The sequence below is a fragment of the Molossus molossus genome, unplaced genomic scaffold (genome assembly GCF_014108415.1).
Source record: "Molossus molossus isolate mMolMol1 unplaced genomic scaffold, mMolMol1.p scaffold_m16_p_13, whole genome shotgun sequence".
Lineage (NCBI taxonomy): Eukaryota > Metazoa > Chordata > Mammalia > Chiroptera > Molossidae > Molossus > Molossus molossus.
In genome coordinates, this window is record NW_023425348.1 from 37,893,056 (window position 1) to 37,913,258 (window position 20,203).

The 20,203-nt window shown below is 33.9% G+C and overlaps 1 pseudogene; it reads left to right on the plus strand.

The window, feature by feature from the left end:
* Positions 1-7,828: 7,828 nt before the first annotated feature.
* Positions 7,829-8,592, plus strand: LOC118628530 (annotated as a pseudogene).
* The last annotated feature ends 11,611 nt before the right edge of the window (positions 8,593-20,203 follow it).

Sequence of the window (20,203 nt, forward strand, 5' to 3'; positions counted from 1 at the left end):
GATTTTCTTTTTCTTTTTGGTATAGAGTTGTTATGAGTTCTTTATATATTTTGGATAATAACTCTTTATCAGATGTATCATTGTTAAATATGTTTTTCCATTCAGTGGGTTGCTTTTTCATTTCGTTGATGATAGCGTTTGCTGTGCAAAAGTTTTTAGTTTGATATAGCCCCATTTGTTTATATTTTTCTTTGTTTCCTTTGCTTACAGACATATATCAGCCAAAATATTGGTATGAGAGATGTCTGATATTTTACTTCTTATGTTTTCTTCTAGGATATTTATGATTTTGTTTTTTACATTTAAGTTTTTAATCCATTTTGAGTTTATTCTTGTGTTTGGTGTAAGAAAAGGGTATAGTTTCACTTTTTGTGTGTGTCTGTTCAATTTCTCAGCACCACTAATTGAAGAGAATGTCTTTACTTCATTGTATATTCTTTCTTCCTTTGTCAAATATCAATCAACCATTAAGATTTTTATTTTTTCTGGGCTCTTCATTCTTTTCCATTAATCTGTGTCTTTTTTATGCCAGTGCTATGCTGTTTTGATTACTATGGCCTTGTAGTATAGTTTGATATCAGGTAGTGTCATACCTCCAACTTTGTTCTTTCTCAAGATTGCTATGGCTGTATGGTTTTTTTTTTTGTTTGTTTGTTTTTTGGTTCCATATCAATTTTTGCAATATTTATTTATCTAAAAATAATAAATTATATATTTTAGATCTACCAGAGGCCCAAGATGGTATAGTAATCTAATGATATATATCCTAAGAATTTTAAGTCCCTCCAACAGAGAGTGCTATACATGAATAGATTCATCTTTGACTGGATAGTGAGAGGATGTGGTAGTCAACATAGAAGTATGTTGACTTTAAGCAAAACATCAGCTAGATATTTCTTTAGCAAAATGGATTTATTTGGGAACCACAAAAAATTGCAATCTGGGAGATGTAATCATTGTGATTTGTGTATAAGTCTCAAAAACAAAGGAGGAAAAACAGTTTGCACAGAGTTCCTGTTGTGTTTTGTGAGAACTCCCCCTTCTGGACTCCCTAAATCATTTTAAACATGGTTTCTGTTTACTAAATTTTTCTACAAGTGGATAAGAAAAAGAGAGTTAAATTTTCAGCAAGTTCTGAAAGAGCAAGGGCAGCTGGTATAACAATTTGGAATTCTTTGGATGCCTATACGCAATAGAAATTTATATTATCTGCCATGAGAAAGATTGGGTCAGATCATCAAACTTGAGGGCCCCTTCTTTGTTGCAGGCATTACAGTCCTTTCAAAGTTTGAATGTAAAGCAGGAAAATCTGTAGAAACTTGACTATGGTCAGACCACTGATTATATACAATATATTGATCATCTGCCTCTGTGGAAACAGCCAAAAATTATTCCCAATCTTGACCCTGCCCTGAGTAGAAGACAGAGGGTGTTTGCTTCTGGAAGAGGAGCGAAACAATTGCCTGCTCCCTGAACCCTCAACTGAATATGAGTCAGGGATCATCTGCTATTGGAGAATAGGCAAGAATTTGAAGAGAGCCCTACTCCAGAGGTAAAGATAAATAGAACCTACTTAGATATAAGACCAGAGCAAGAAGTTAACCCCACCCAAACCTCAGTTACTTAAGACTTCACATCCTTGCATCAAGTACCAGGCAAGAGATGACACCCAAAAGGGAAGGTATCTCAGCACTAAGAGGTTCCTTCTCTGGCACAGATAGATAAGGCCTGTTGAAATGTGAGGATAAAGCAGGACTGTGAGAAACTCTTATCCCAAGAGTTTGCCAATCACAGCAAGACAGTTCCTGTCAAATACTGCTGGTCATTTTCCCTCATTTGCCTCACTTACTGTTTTCCCCTCTCTCTGAAAGAAAAGCCTTTTTTTTCTGTTTGATTATGAGATCCTAAGCAGATTTCTGAAATCAAAGTGCTTTCCCCATTGCAGCCGTCTTTCTTCTGAATAAAGTTTGTCTTTATCTAAACCCAAATTTGTTTTTATTTGAGACTACATGATTGATAAATGGCAAATAAGCACATGAAAATATTTTCAACACTACTAAACATTGGGGAAATGCAAATTAAAATCAAATGAGATACCAATATATATCCAGAATAGCTAAAATGATAGAAAAACACTAGCAAATATTGGAACAATTCTGTAACAGTATGACATCTCGTACATTACCAGTGGGATTTTGAAAACGGACTGTTATTTTTCTATTGCTGCTGTAAGAAATTATTATACTACACAGTTGATGGCTTAAGACATCACACATTTCTTATCTTACAGTTTTGTCGGTCAGATATTGTTAGAGAGACTGTGTTACTTTTTAAAGGACCAAGGTGAGAATTCATTTCATTTGTTATTTAAGTTGTTGGAAGAATTCAATTCTTTGTGATTTATGACTGAGATCACCACTTCCTTGCTGGCTATAAGCTGCATACTGTTCTCAGCTCCTAGAAGCTGCCTATATTCCTTGCCATTTGAGCCCCTTCCTCCATCTCAAATCCAGCAACAGGAGGTCAAATTCCCCTTATTTGTAATCTCTACTGCCTTTCCTTCCATTGTCCCATTTCTGACCCACTCACTCTCTGCCTTCCTCTTCCATTATAGAATTCATATGATTATGTTGGGACTACCTGGAATAATACTGAGTACACTCCCTATCTGAAGATGCTTAATTTAATCACATTGGCAAAGTCATATTTGTCATCTAAGGTACTTATTCACAAATTCCAGGGATTAGGCTCTAGGGATTAGGTTCTAGAGTGAGCTTTTTTCTGCCTACAAAAGGTCCAATCACTTGAGAAAACACATAGTAATTTATCAAAAAATTAGATATACATTTTTCTTATTATTAGAAATTATGCTTCTAAACATATAACCAGAGAAAGAAAAACACATCTCCACAAGAAATCTTATACAAAATGTCACAGAACATTATTTATACTGGCCCTAAAGTTGAAAGATGTCCATCAAGATGAAAATGAAAAAAAAAAGAAAGATGAATCGTTCATGAAAATAAATAGACTTATAATAAATGACAAAAATGATGATACTTCAAAATGTACTGAGTGAAGTAAAATACAAAAATGCATACTGTATTTGCCTATTAATAAGAATTAAAAGAATAAACAAAATTAGCCTATGGTGAAGGAAATTATATCATTAGTATTTCTAGGATTAGGATTTTCGAGGAAGAAGTATAAGAAATGTTATGTGTTTTCATATTATTCATCCAAGTAAAATTGATATGTCCTCATATCATTATTAAAACTAATTAAATTATACATTATAAATCTGAGCATTCAGTATATGTAAAATATATCTCAAAAAGAAGATCTTCAAACTTTAAGATGCTCTGATTCTACAAATAATACATTTTCTTTCACTTGTCCTATTTAGAAATAAAATAGAGATCTTAAAATAAAATATATTCAGTTTTTAATTTTCTTAGATGTTTAGACATTATCTTTTTGAAACATGACAACTAGCAAACTTTTAATTTCATGTCCCAGCGACATAAACAATAATTTTTGAGCTTTTCTTCTTTAATTCTGTCCTTTTTGTAACCAGGCTGATAATTAGTAAATGTTTTAGGGACAAAAATACTCATTTCAATATGGAATATTTAGTATCAAAAACAGTTTAGATCAAGAAATTAAATTTTATCCACAGATGATAATTGACCAACAGCTTTCAATACTGCTAGCCAATATCAACACTGATGTGATTCAGTGAGTTGTTTTTAATTTTAATGTTATTTCCTGTAATCCTGTTTCAAAGCTGTTGGAAACAACAGAGCAGACTGGTGACAAGTTAGGGCACCAGGGGTAGTTTGGAGAAAGGGATACAGCTTTCTTTTGGCAAAAATTTTCCATAGTGGAATATGACTTAGAGAAAGACTATTAATAGGTTAGAGACTTTCTCCCATGAATAACACATTTGGAACTGGCAAGAAGAGATTCTTTTCTGAGGCACAATGATTCTGGGCAGCAATTTTCTCAAACAAAGCTGATTAATTACATGGAAGTCCTCTTATTCACTATAATCAAGTACAGTACTTGGCTCATTAATTGAACAAACTTGAATAAATGAGGAATAATATAGTATGATACATAACACAAACATTTTAACTTAAAATACGTATTTACAGGCACGTATTTTTTTCCATATAACTTTTTCTTTAAGGCTAGGACTTATCATTGAACATAATTCACACATTGGAGTTTGATCTATTTTTCTTCTGTAGATCTTGTATAGTTTTATTTTAATTTTTAAAAATAACATTATAATATAAAATAAATCTAAATGTATAATATTCCAAGATTTTAAAATAAATATTCACAACATATTCCCCATCATTTTTAATTGCTTACTTCATTGATTCTCTCTAAATCGCTCACTTATATAAAGATAATACTTCTATTTCTGCACTCATATTTTAAGGTATTATTAAACAGTGAGTACAAATGGCAGGAGTGGGGTTGGGAATGAATACAATTTATTCTCACCTGAAAGTTTACTTGGCTTACTTGGTGGGAGCAGTCTGAAGGTGTTTTTATTCTGAAGAGCAACCTATTAGTTATGCATATTCAGTGGTAATTTGGGCATCTGTTAAAATGTTATATGGAGAGAACAGTAATGTTGATAGATTTGTTAAAAGGAGGTTAATTAAGAGAACTTCTTTTGAAGTAACAGATTGACAGTCCCCAGAAGAGGGGGTGGTGGGGGAGAGATAAACCACAGAACTTATATTCATGTATGCATGAACAATGGACATGGACAACAAAGCTGGGGATAGGTCAGGGAGGGAGGGAGAGGGGGGAATCAGTGGGGGCAAAAGGAGAAACATCTGTAACAAAAATAAATTAATTAACTGATAATAAAAAAAGAAAATAGCTTACAGACATCAAATTTTAAAAACTGAACAAGACCAAACAATGGTATTAGGGTGGACACCTTGAGTGATAAAAATATAAAGCTACATAAGGAAGTGATTACAATAGAAGTCAGATAGTAGTTAGTTTGGGGGAAGGAAAGCACTTGTGATTGGGTGTGATACAAAGAGGGACTTCTTGGGTGGGTGGCGAAGGTCTGTATCTTGACCCGAGTGGTGCTGTCAGGATGTTCACTTAATAATAATGCGTGGAAACATGCATTCATTTTGTAGTTCTTTTTACATTTGTATTTTAATTTATAATAAAAGGTTAAAAATATAAAATATTTAAAAAACCAAAAACAAATGGTGACTAGTAATGCTACAAGTCTAGACACTCATTTGCAGTAAACCTGCTTTATTCCTGAGTCATTATAATTAATGGTGCCCCTATTCTGTCAGGAACCCCATCAGAAATATAAAAACCAGACAGGACTTTTATAGTTTCTCATTTCTGATGACCATTTGTGATGATCTACTAATTAGAAGTAATAGCTTCTACATTTGTGTCTCAGCTAGTTTCTGATTAGTATCTTCTTGCAAAATAACACATGCACAAAAAATACAAACAAGCACACAATGCATAGTTTATAGATCATTATTGTTCAATATTATCATTAAGAGAATAGCTAACAAGTCAGAACCATACCGGAGGTAAGCTAAATTGCTCCATGCAACTTGTAACTTATGACCAGTTAAAAAAATTGACACACACACACACACACACACACACACACACATGCATACACACACTTAGTACCTCCTGTAAGTTAGCATATTATGTTTGGTTTTCTTTTTTGTTAATATGTTTTTATTGATTTCAGAAAAAGGAAGGCAGAAGGAGAGAGAGAGAGAAAAACATTAATGAGAGTGAAACATCAATCAGCTGCCTCCTGCATGCCCCCTACTGGGGATTGAGCCTGAAACCCAGACACATGCCCTGACCAGGAATTGAACCAATGATCTCTCAGTGTACTGGACCATCCTCAACCAACTGAACTACACCAGCTGGGCTGTATTTGGTTTTCTTTGGGAGCACCAGAACAACTGTTTATGCTGTAGATTTTATCTCCATTATCATTTGTACTTCCAATACTAAAAATGGAATCATTATCAGGAGAGGGTCTTAGACATTTAAATAGCAAAGCCGCTTTCTTCAAGCCCTTAGGCTTATACCCACCCCAACTCTAACATTAGGTCTCTCTCAATACATCCTCTCATTTATTCTCCCATACCTACAAATGAGTAAAAATTGGTCCCTGCTATTCACACTCATCCATCTTTTGAAGAAAAATACAACCCCTTAAGCTCACCTGAAATAGGATAGCATTTCAGCAGTTGGGTTGTTCTTTATATTTGTTCCTAAAAGGCTGAACAGATGGTGCACGCTTCCCGACAGAAAATGCTCAGAAAAGGAACACCCTTAGGCTATCATGTGAGAGGAAGCTGTTGCCTTTGATGAAAACAGTTCTGTTTGAAGTAGTATTAGATTTGGGAATACAGTATCAGGAAGGGGATAGCTAGAGAAAAGTTGCCATAATAGCAAATGCTTAGAGTAACACCAGAGATGAGGAATTAGTAGCAGCTGGTATAGGAGGAAATAATGACATTGAAAGTCATGTCCAGGAGTTTAAGTCATGATAACCTTATCATCCCTGTGTCTCTCTGGCATGAAAATGCAGTGAATACCTCCAGTGGGTGAAAGTAGAGGAAGGAAATATTTTAACAGCATTGAAGGCTATTAACCCCTCATCAAACACAGGGTTTGCAAATGTTTTTTCCCATTCTGTATTTTCTTTTTATTTTGTAGATTGAATTATAACTCAATAGAAACAAACAAACAAAAATAACTATGTTAGAAAATGGTTATTTAATGGCTAAGGGCTTGAATAGATATTCTCCCAAGAAGACATACAAATGATCAACAGGTATATGAAAAGTGGTTCAACATCACCAATTATCAGAGATGTGCAAATCATAACAACAATGACATATCATTTCAAAGTTGGTAGAACACTTATTATTAAACTAAACAAAGAAAAATACATAAATAATACATAGAAAACCCCAAAAGATAAGTGTTGGAGAGGATGTAGTGAAATTAATGCCCATGTACACTCTTGGTGCAAGTGTAAAACAATGCAACAACTACGGAGAGTATTGTGGAGGTTCCCAAAAGAAATTAAACATAAATCTGCCATATGATGCAAACCCACAATCTCACTTCTGTGTATATATTTCATGTAACTAAAATCAGAATCTCAAGGAAATATTTGCACTTTCATGTTCATTGCAGCATTATTCACAATAGGCAAGATATGGAAATTACCCAAATATTCATTCATCAACGAATGAATAGATGGACATGTGTGAGATTACATATACATACATATATAATGCCATTAAATGCCTTAAAAATGCCATTTTTAACAACACGAATAAACTGAAAGACCTAATGCTAAGTGAAATAAGTCCATCACAGGACAAATACTGCATGAGTCCACCTATATGAGATCAAATTCATAGAATCCGAGGTAGAACGGTGATTCCCAGGGACTGGTGGATGGGGGGGACAGGGAATTTGTTGTTTAATGCGTGTAGTTTCTGTCGTGCTAAATGAATACATAGATGTACTATATAACATAGTTTCTTTTTTTTTTTTTTTTTGGTACATGCCCCTAGCGGGAACCAAACCCGGGACTCTGGTCCGCAGACCGATGCTCCAACTGCTGAGCCAAACTGGCCCGGGCTATAATATAGTTTCTTTATCAATACAGTACTGTGTAATTCAAAATTTGTTGGGAGATATATTCATGTTCAGTGTTCTTACCACCAATAAATAAGTAACTACTCTCTGCTGCCATCTTGGTTCTGTGTTCCTACACAAAATGCCTGGTGAAGCCAAAGAAACCGTCTCTGCTACAAGCAGGAGTTGCCACAGCCCTAGGCTGAGACAGGGTCTGGAACAGAATCTGACAGTGATGAGCGTACCAGAGGAAAACAATTACACACAGGCAACCACACAAGTCCGGCTGGCGGCAGCAGCTGAACTCAATGAAGAACCAGTCAGTAAAGCAAAACAGAGCCGAGTGAAAAGAAGGCATGGAAGGCTATGGCCAAACTGGTCTTGCCAGTTACAGAGGTTATTAGGGTCACTATCCAACAGGTTACTAGGGGTCACTTGGGTTACTATCCAGAAATCTAAGAATATCTTTTTTGTCATCACAAAACCAGATGTCTACAAGAGCCCAGCTTCAGATACCTGCACAGTTTTGGTGGAAGCCAAGATCAAGTATTTATCGCAGCAAGTACAGCCAGAAGCTGCAGAGAAATTCAAAGTTCTGTGAAATTAAATAGTCAAGAAAATGCATAGACTCCACTGTAAGAGGAGAATGAAGAGGAAAAGGCTGATGAAACAGTTGTGGAAGTTAAGAACATATAATTAATCCTTTCACGAGGAAAGGTGCTGAGAGTGAAGGCAGTCTAAGCCCTGAAGAACAGCAGTAATGACACTGTAAATGCTACTATGACATTAACGATGGAACTGTCTAAAAAGGAAAACCTGTTTTTGGTTTCAAAAGAGAAACTGCATCTTGGTTTTGAACTTTTACTATTTCTCTTATTAATAAAATTATGGCATCTTGTGAGATAAAAATATAATTAAATGTAGAATATGAAAAATTGGTAACAGTTTCTAGTCAATTTTGGAAGAAAAATGTGGTTTCTCAAAAATTCTGTGTAGAACTAAAATTATTTCCTATATGACAACAAAAGATACTTTCAAATATATAAAGTTTCCAAAAATGTGAATATTGGTGGTTATGAACTCCTGAGGAAAAACACTTTGAATACATATTTAAGCCTAATAAAATATAAATCAAAATTAACAAATAAAATGGGGCAGTATCTCTGTATGAAAGAGTATAAAATTATGAACGTGTTAAACATAAATACCAAATGAAAATCAATACTGTAAATAATAATCATAAAATTGAATATAACTATAATAAATAACATGAAATACAATGTTAATGCTATAAGAAAGTGCATTCACCAAACAAGAATTCATTTTACAAAGGCACATTGGTTGGGCTTGGAACAAACAAACAAAAAAGTATTATAGGCCTTTATTTTATTTTAGAAAAGAAGTTAAACATTATTTTGAAAAGTATAAGAACCCATTGGTAGAATTAAAAAGAATAATTACCTTTCACATCACTATAGAAGATAAGAAGCAAGCATATAGATACTGCATGGCAAATGACAAGAAGCAAAGGCAACGAAAAAGAAATATAAAAAACAAAACTGAAAACATAAAACAAAGTGACAGAATTAAGGCTACACATAACAGAGATAACAGTATAGGAAATTGCTTTAAACTGTTCAGTTGTGAGGAAGGAAACATTCTCAGGAAGAATGACAAAACTAAATCAAGTTTTAAACACCCAAAGAAAATGACAAAGAAATATTTCAAATAAAAGGATAGGTAAAACTTTATCATGCATGGAAAATCAGAAAGCAGTCAAGAATGGAAATACTACTAGCAAACAAGAAAGAATTTAAAGAAAAGTATAATAGTTAAGTTGAATAGAATAATTTTGTAATTTTAAAACAGGTCCTCAATGGTATAAACCACATGATATTAAATCCTTGTGCATTAAATATGAAACATCAACATTTGTGAAGTAAATGTTAATAAATAAAACAATAAATTCATAATAGGAAATTAAACAGATAAAATATATAAAATGCACATATTTACAATATCTAAGTGCCTTAATATTCATTAATATTAGAATCAATATGTATTATGCAAAGATTTTATAGAAATTATCACTTTAGTTTTAAACACCTATGCTACCACTGAACAGAGAAGTTCACTCATAAACAATGATCTCCCCTTTTTGATTAGGGAATGGATAATTTCACACTTTCATATCACATTTACCCCATCTTTTGTTAGGGATAGAGTAAACTAAGGGAAAAAAATGTCTCATTTTATTATTTTCTTTAACTTTTATTTGACAAATTTTTTAAGCCTAGAAAAATTTAGAGGAAAAAGTTAAATGAACATTGATATATGCTTTACCTTTACTTAGATTAAGTGTGGAATTCCACACTTGCAACCTGTCCTCTCCCTTTCCCCTACTTGTTTTCCATCCCCTCATTGTCCCAAAGAAGAATTCTGTAGCCTCTGCCACCCCTGGCCAACCTAGGATCTAATCAATGTTTACACATTACATTTGGTTATTAGTGTCTCTAAGTTCTACGAACCTAACTTTTTTAACAATAATTTTTTTTATATTGATTTTAGAGAGAGAAGAAGGGAGACGGAGAGAGAGATAGAACCATTAATGGGAGAGAACATTGACTGGTCGCCTCCTGCATGCCCCTCACTGGGTATTTGGCCCACAACCTGGGTGTGTGCCCTGACCAGGCATCAAACTGGCAACTTCTTGGTGCGTGGGTTAACACTCAACCACTGAGCCACACCAGCCAGACTAACAAACCTAACTTTTGAAAAAGTTATATGAACATGTCTTATATTCTGGATTTGTCTGATTTTTATTCCTGAATAGATTCAGGATAAATATTTTGGCAAGAAAGCTACAAAGGTGTCTGTACTTCTTATTACATCATATCAGGAGACACTATGATGTGAGACAAACCCTGTAATATGGACTAACATTTTTCTTTCTAAAGACCACACTTTAGAGTGTTACATTTTATATCATATTAGTCCAAGGTTCTTCCATGAAGGTTTATCTCATAATTCATTTTGTCACTTGAGAATGCATGCTGGTAGTAGTCTGTGGCATTTTCTTACGCTTTCCTGGGAAGAAACTTTGCTTTCCTAATCATGCTTTTGATAAAATATAGCAGCTTTTAAATGTTATTTTCAATAGGGAAGCAGTTTTTATGCACCTTTTAAGATAATAAGCAAGTTAACTTGCCACTTTTTTTCTTAGTGTGATCAGATGTCATACATTTTTTTCTAAAAAATGTAATCCCATCTATAAGATCTATGATATTAGAAATACAGGTGGGGCAAAAGTAGGTTTCCAGTTGTTCATCTGTAAAATAGCACAATAATAAATAAATAATAATACAGAAATAATCTATGTTTTGCATACTCACAACTGTAATCCTACTTTTGCCAAACCCTGTACTTTATTTAAATATTTTCTTATACTTTTGTTCTCTAGGGTATTAACTATGTTCAAAGAATGCACAGTGTTTAAAATCCTCTAGGATACTTCAAGTTGAAACAAGATGATTAAATTATAACAAATTTATTCTAGAATAATTAATGTGCTTTATTTTTTATGATATCTATTAAAAATGATAATAACTCACCTGTTGTCAAGTTATTATCAAACTGAACACCTATTTTCCATTTTAAAATTTGAAACTATATGTTGACATAAACACTCAGATTTAAAAGATATGTTTTAGGCAATTATGGAGAATAAATGTAATAAATGGGATAAATAGCAATAGCTCATAGTTTATTCCAGTTTTATTACTTAACATGTACTTGAACTTAAATCATCTTGTTATATCTTTTCCTTTTTCCTTCTCTGACTTAAGCTAAATTCTTTGTTTCACCTAAACGAGTTTCGATCAGTTTCTGATGGAGACTATCCTATCTTTGCTAAGTCTCCTTACAACATACATGAAAACAAATTGTGGGTAGTGAGTATTTTAAAACTAAAAGTCCATTTATCTTAGTAACATTTTATCAGATGCACATAATGGGTGTTTTCTTGGGTATTTTTTTTAGAGCAATGACAGTGGAAAATTATTAAATAAATAGTTTCAAAGTGGCAAGACATTGTGGATTTGCATTATAAAAAGATGATTTTATGGTTGGCTGTGTGTATATCAGCTGTGTCTCTCCTCTAAGTATGGACCTCATTTTGAAGGTATAACAATAACCCAAGAAGAGACGCTAAGGTTATCAATTAGGGTAGATGTAGTAGAGTTAGAGAGGAAAGCATCGCTAAATAGGTGTTAAGGAGGTGAACTTTACTTTTGTTGGTCACAAGCAAGATGTGTGGAAAGTAAGACAAAGGAATCTAGGATGACTCTAAGGTTTTCCTTTTAAAGTTCGCATGTGATGCCTTTATATAAGACTGAGAATTAAATAGAAATTTATATTTTCAGGGAAGGGCAGTGGGCTCCATTTTGAGAAATGTGAGTTTGTGGTGTTAAAATAACATGCAATTGGACATTACTGGTATGCAATTTAAAATGAAATTCTGGATTTAAGGAAAGAGGTCTGATCAAAAGATATAAATGTCAAAGCCATGTACGTGGATCAGACTGCTCACAACAGCTAACAGTGTGAGAAAACTGAGAAAGGCATGCTGGGAAAACACCTGTATTTATAAGGAAGTTAAAGAAGACATGAATACCATCAAAATGTTCTCGACCTGGATCTTGTGTTCATCAGGGACAACTTTATAAGATTCATGTTTAGCTGCACCAAAGTACAGATTTCTCCTCCTGGCCACTCCGCCTTGGTTCATCTCTCCAACATTCCTGTAGTAAAGGGATTTGACCTAGTCATTTTCTAACAACACATATTCCTAATTAGATAATCACTATATAAAGAAATATTGTGAGTGTTCGAGTCAGATATTGTTGAAATAGAGGCAGGGACAGAGGAAAGGAGACAGAGAAATAATTATTAAAAAAAAAAAAAAATTGCCCTGGCCAGTTTGGCTCAGTGTGTAGGGCCCGGGGACCAGAGAGTCACAGGTTGGATTCCAGTCCAGGGCACATACATCAGTTGCTGTTTGATTCCCTGGCCCAGTCAAGGTCATGTAAGAGGCAACCAATTAATGTGTCTCTCTCACATCGATATTTCTCTCTCTTTCTCTCTCTCTCTCCCCACCCTTCCCTTTTTCCCTCCCTCCCTCCCTCCCTCCCCCCTCCCTCCCTCCTTCCAACTCTATCTGAAAATCAATGGAAGAATACACTCAGTTGAGGATTAAAAAAAATTGAAAACAAAATTTATTCAGTGTCTGGGAAGTAGAAAAAATGAGAAAATCACTGTGTAGTACAGATTAGAGACAGTATAATACAGTGAGGACCCGAAGCCCAGTTACTTCCTCCTTTATTCCATTGGCAGAATTCAGTCACACACCTACACCTGTGAGAGAAATGTAGCCTCACTGAACTCAGGGATAAAAAGGTTGTGTTTACAGTTATCTCATCTCTGCAAAACTGAACAAGACTACAAAATGGAGAAACAAGATACTGTGTGCATGATTTGACTACAACAGCAGTTCTATATAGCTACTTGTAGTGTAAGGCATGACACCTACTAGAGATTAGAAGAGTTGGAAATTATGAATCATCATTGGCTGGATAAAGTTTCAGAAAGCAGATGTCTTTAATTAGGCCTCCTATAAGCTAGGATTTCAACATGTAAAAGGATGAGGTAAATACACACTCACCTCTTCTCATACACCCTCTTTTGTGCCCAGAGGTTTTGTCCTCCAGGTAGCTGTTCCCATCTGTTTACATGAGTATTGTCTATAGACACCAAGTTAATTGGATAGCGTTTCTTTCCCTTTGTCTTCTTGAAGTTGGGTGAGAGGTGCTGTTTGAGCATCATAAATCTCCATCAGCCTCGTACTGCACTGGCTGTTTAACTCCAAGTAGGCAGCTTATGAGTTCTGATGATTTATGGTTTTAATCTTTTCTATAAATGACTGTGGAGGCTATGCTGCAGACCCCTATTTACAAAGAAAACAGCAGATAAATAAGTAAATAGATAAATAGATACATGACAGATAGATAGATAATCATAATAACCTGGAGATTAAGATGTAATGTTACAAGACAATTAAGATTGAAGGAAAGCATTTTTAAACATTTTCTTCTGGGAGTGATTAGCAGACTGGTATTTGCTATATCTGTAAATTTCTATGGATGAGTAATTGGAAATATGCAGGGTTGTTCATTGTATCCACAGTGGAAATGCATTAGAGTACACCCATTATCTCTCTGTCCATGACATTAATTCCTGATTTATCTGACATGCTTTGAATAAAGGCCCCTATATCAGCACAATTTTCCAAAAAGTACAATATGAGTATAGAATATTCGAGATGGAAGACACTTTTTTCCATTTTTTTAAAAGATATATTTGACATGTAACATTATGTAAATTTATAGGGTACATGTTAATTTGATACATTTATATATTATAATATAATTGCCAGTGTAGAGATATTTAGCACCTTTATTGCATTTCATAATTATCTTTTCTTTTTAGAGGTTGGAATAATTAAGTTCTAGATGTCCTTTAGGGCTAAAAATTGTGACAAGTAGGAAATAAGCCACAGATTTCTAATGCACAAGTATAATGAATGTAGATGACAATATTATACTATAATAATCAAACTTGCTAGGAAGACACACAAACTAGTCTTATCTATGCTTGTTATTTAGGTATTTTTGACCAAAGTTATAGTAACAGTTGTTGGCATAGATGGGAATGTAATCAAAGATTCAATTTTTCACTCTTTTCCCAATATAACATGCTGTCTGTGTTAATACATACTGTGTTAATATTCAATGTTAACACAATGAAGTGGGTTAAAGATAAATATTTGACTGTTTTACATAAACCCTATCTTTTTAAAAAAAAAGTATTTAAAACATATTTTAGATTATTCTTGGAAGACTCATGGTGATACTGGTTCATTAGTTTACTGTGAGAACCTCATTGATGGCTGAATTAATTGGAGATATTTGCTTTATACATTGTGATGCTTTATAAAATATTACAACTATGTTTTTTCTATCTGGAAAGTTGTCATGTTCATTTTCTGTTGCTGGTAGAATAATTGTTCCATTTCAAAACTTTTACAACAAAGCACTAATTTAATCTATTATGTGTATAGGGTAATTTTGCAGTCTAGTTTGTTAGAAGAATATGTACTGAATAAGCATTGAATACATTTTGAGAAGTGTGCTTAAAAGTGATGACATAAACTTCATGGCACACTTTTTAAATTTATATCTCAGTTATTAATTCTGTACTGAATAGGCGAGATTGTTAGGCTCCAGACTTTAAGGTCAGTAGGTGATGGTTGTAGGAAAATGTTATCACTACTGTCAGAATCTTCACCATCTTTATCACCTTCATCATCATCATCACCATAGATGCTCTTTTTAATAAGTTTTAGGTGAACTTACATCTAGATTTTAACCCTGACTCTACTTCTTATCTACATTGCCCTAATGAGTTACAAAGTCAGGCCCTCAATTATAAAATGGGAATAACAATAGATTATATCTCATGAGGTTTTATACAGATTACATTTCTAAAATTGTTATACAAATATGTATTTCACTGTCTAAGACATAGTAAGCATAGTAATAGTTGTAGAAGTTGTTCTAGTGTTACTAAAAAGATAGTAGTAAATGGATATTAGCAAAGAAATAGTATGGTGATAGTAATATTGGCATATTGGTAATAACGCCTCATGTTTTCTTAATATTAACCTTGGGGTTAATATTAAGGGACCCTAAATTTAGCATGTAAAAATGGATAAATAAGAATAACAAGAATACTATGAGAACAAAATCAATTCTCATAGGGTTTTTATGAGAACAAAATAAACTAGTATATTTATTTACTGAGAGCAGTGATAATTATAATTTTCTATAATATTATAGTTTTTTTGTTGTACTATATTTCTGGTCTGAAAAGTCATGTTGCTGAGGTGTAATTTTATATCTGTAACCAAAATTTGCATTTTAACCCAATGCTATATTGCCTCCAAAAATCAGGTTGTTGTTAATATAGGTAGCAATCACCATACTGATTAATGAAGTTGAATTTATTTATTCATTACTGTTGTGAGAATGATAATCTGTTCTAAAAGTAAATTAGTTCCCTAACATAGGGAATATCTGGCTGTCATTTGTTAGGTTTATGTAATCTGTAACCTGGGTTCTCTGTAGAGATGACCGAAGAAGTTGGTTTCCAACATATGTTAACTCTTCCGATGCTTCACAGTGTCCGCTGGAGTTGTATTTGCTCCTGTCTGCCTCTAAGTGTTTTTTTTTACTTATCTTTATTGTTGAGTGTATTACAGATGTCCTCCTTTTCTTCCCCCATTGACCCCCTCCTCCCCAATCCCAGTCCCCTTCTGCCTTCCCCACACTATTGTTTGTGTCCATTGGTTAAGGGTTAGGCTAATTTGCCATTATATTACTTTCTTCTTAAGATAGTGGTTTCTGATATATCCTGCTCTCACTTCTCTCTCTCTTTTTATACTTATATTTGAATTCTACCACTGAATTTATGTTCACGTTACCTGGGCATAACACATTTTTAAGAACCATTCTATTGTATTAGAGTTCTTTTTTTTTTTTAACTTTTTTATATATTTGTAGTTTTCTTTCTTTTTTGCAATTTTTATTAATTTATTTCTGTTACAAATGTTTCTTCTTTTTGCCACCTAGGCACCCTCCTCCTGATCCCTTTAATGACCTTGCCCAGATATCAGATCACAAAAGTCCATCTAAACCACCATTTGAATATAATATGCCTAAGTGTGTTTTTCCTTTGTTTCTCTATTTCTCCTGCTTAGGTTTTTTACTTTTTTAGCTCTGGAAGTTCAGGTCTTCTCAAAATACAGGAAATTTAGGGACATTATTTTTTCTATTTTTCTTCTTTTCTATTATCTTTCTCCTCTTTTTTGAGGGACTCTAAATCTATGTTAATCTACTTGATATCATCCTCCAGGTAGGAAATTCTCTTAACTGTATTTTTTAGTTTTGCGTTCTCTTTGTATGTTCCTCAGATTCATTGATTTCGATAGGTATATCTTTAAGAATATGAATTTTTTTCAGTCTTCCTGTCTTCTATTAATTCTTATCCAGTGATGAATTTTTCAGTTGATGTATCTTTCAGTTTCCATTTGTTCTCTTTATAGTTACTATGGTGAGATTCACTATCAGTTCACTCCTTATACATATTTTTTCTTTAAGTTTACAAACATGGTATTGATTAATTGATTTTTAATCCTCACCTGAGGACATTTTTCTATTTTTTGTTCAGATAGAGTGGAAGGAAGAGAGAAAGAGAGAAACATCGACTTGAAAGGGACACATCGAGTGGCTGCCACCTGCATAACCCAACAAGGGCCATGGGCAAACTGCAACTGAGGTACGTGCCCTTAGGGTAACCGAACCCGGGACTTTCTGGACCGCAGGCCGACACTCTAATTGCTGACCCAAACTGGCCAGAGCCAAACATGGTCGTTATGATACCTATTTTAAAATTCTTATCTATTCTGGTAATATCTGGGTTATCTTGATTACTGTTTGGGTTTGATTACTATTGGGCTGATTTTTTTCTTGTGTATACATCACATTTTTTATGTTTTTCACAGTAATTTTGATGTGGTAATGGATGCTGAGTAATATGATGCAGAATATTTTGATTCTCTCATGGTTTCTGAAAAGTTTTATATTATAGTGAGCAGTTAACTGAACTAAACTAAACTTAGTCTTCTTAGCAGAAGGCCGAGTTTGAGATATCCACTTCTCTCAGATTCCAGGTGATGCATTCTTTCTGGGACATCTAAGATTAGGTTTGAATGAGTATCATATAGTGACGAACCAAATATTTGGATGAATTTCATACACAAATGTTGGCACCTACCTCTTTCCAGGAGCACCTATGCCCCATGTCATTAATTATATGGCCATTCTACCATCTCTGTACTCTTCTGGTATCTGACATCTCAAGATAAAGTATATCTCTCTGCCACACCAATTTTGAGGAATATAAAGTGCCTTTGATCAACAGATGACAAAATAAAAAAGCATACATGCTGTACATTGTCTTTCAAGGCAGACTCTCCCATCTTCTGCCTGATTTTGGCAACATTTCAATGACTACATATTGTTGTTTTTTAATCATATTTTGAAATGTATAATTGTTATATGCAAAAAATTAGCCTATTTACTCCATAATTATTAAAATAATGAGAACCAAGATTCCCTGTTTTAAAAGTAACCCTTCTTTTTCCTACATTCATTTGTTTTTCTGTTATCTTGAGGCAGGGGGCTTTCTTCAAATTTCAAACTATGTACTGAATTTTCAGGATGACCTAGTATGCCAGTCTCCAGCAGACTGATATATATTATAGAATATATAGAAGTCAGAAAAATATACTATAATACTTTTTCCTTGTGTATTGTGTACCAAGAGAGCTGTCTTTCACTAGGCTTTCGAAAGTAACTAAAGGACTTCTGATCACTATATATATATATATATATATATATATATATATATATATATATTTCTCATCTTTATCTTTCAGCAGTAACTAGCTCTTATAACATCTACAAGAATGATGGTGGGCTTTGGACAAAGGCCCAGAATTTATTCTTATTTAAGGTACTTGTAAGATGTTTATCCTTGGTCATGTTACCTATACTGTCTGATACTTTCTTTCTAGTAGCAAAACAAAACATCAACAACAAAAGGTTATTAATAAATATTTTGTAGTGTTGTGTTAAGAATTGAATCTGTTGGATACATTTGCCAGGACAGACTTGTGCAGGGTAACAGCATCTCAATATACCTTGATCTGTTAGTAAGTTAAACACCATGCTTTACTTGTTTTCTTTTGGTTAAAATTATTGGAGTAACTTTGGTTGATATGATTATATAAGTTTAAATTGTATATTTTTATGATGCATAATCTGTACACTAAATTTGTGCTCAACACCCAAAGTCAAATCATCTTTCATCACCATATATTTGACCCCTTTACTCTTTACCATCCCATCACCCCCTTCCTTCTGGTACTTGCCAAACTGTTGTCTGTGTCTACAAGTTGAGTTTTTGTTTGTTTGCTTTTCTTGTTGGTTCATTTGTTGCTTTCAGTTTTATATCCCACATATAAGTGAAATCATATGTTTCTTAACTTGTTCTGCCTGACTTATTTCACTTATCATCATACTATGTTTTACTTTTATTCAAGTAAATGTTATAATAACTCATGTAAGCAACAAAGGAGATTTTGTCTGTTTGTTTGCTTGTTTTTTAAATGCTTTATAGTCTAGATTTATCCATTAATGCTGGCTGCTCAAGAAATATTTAATGTAATTCTACATTTGTAGAGCAAAAATTAAATATTAATTAAGAAACTTATCCTTTGGGAGAAGTTAAGTTTTAATCTTACTACAGGGGAAACTTTGTCAATCAGGTTATGTCAGGCATTGTGTGGAACCCTTAAGATGAAATGCAACTCAAACTATTGAAAAAGCACAACCCTTTGAAAGTACTTCTTAGTCAGATAAACGGTCTCCACCAAAATTGCTAAACCAACAAACATTTGCTCCTTATGACTCTAAGTGTTACTGAATACAGTGATACCTCGGTTCTCGAACATAATTCGTTCCAGGAGGACGGTCGAGAACCAAATTGTTCGAGAACCGAAGCAATGAAACCCAATAGGAAATAATGGAAACTGGATTAATTCATTCCAAGCCCCAGAAAATGCCTATTTACTGGCCTAATTTGTATATAATATGTAGAAAAACATAAGTCTCAACAAGAAATAAAAGTGTACAGTATGTCTAAGGGTTAAATTCAGTGTAAAGCGTGACTCTCTCCACAAAGCGTGACTCTCTCCACAAAGCGTGACTCTCTCTCTGCACTCACACTGATGACGCAAGCAAGGCGCGCTGGGCCGAATGAACGCCATTCGGCTCAACTCGGCTCATCTCGGAAGTTCGAGTTCCAAATATTTGTTCAGATTCCAAGACAAAAGTTTCTCGAATCTCCTGGTCGAATACCGATTTGGTCGAAATCCGAGGCGTTCGAGAACCGAGGTATCACTGTAATCTGTTTTCCTAGTTCTAGGACATTAGTTTCTTTCCACAGTTGCAATAATTTAAACTTTTGAGACTTTGGCTTTGGTCTCCTGAATACAGGTTATTCTCTATTGTCACTCAAACCTCATTGGGTACTCAGCTACTAATGCTATTTGGTACTAGGTACTTGATGTTACTCAGAATTTGTCCAGTTCAATCAAACATTAACTGTATTGGTTTTACCCTGAACTTCTTCAGGACTACAAGAGGGAGATATGGTCAATGTTTGAACATATAGACATTTGTTCATACATTCATTCAAATCTTCAAATATTTACTGCCTAATATTGTTCATATACTCTTCTGGCCACTGGTGAATAAGTTCACAGACTATAAAAATACAT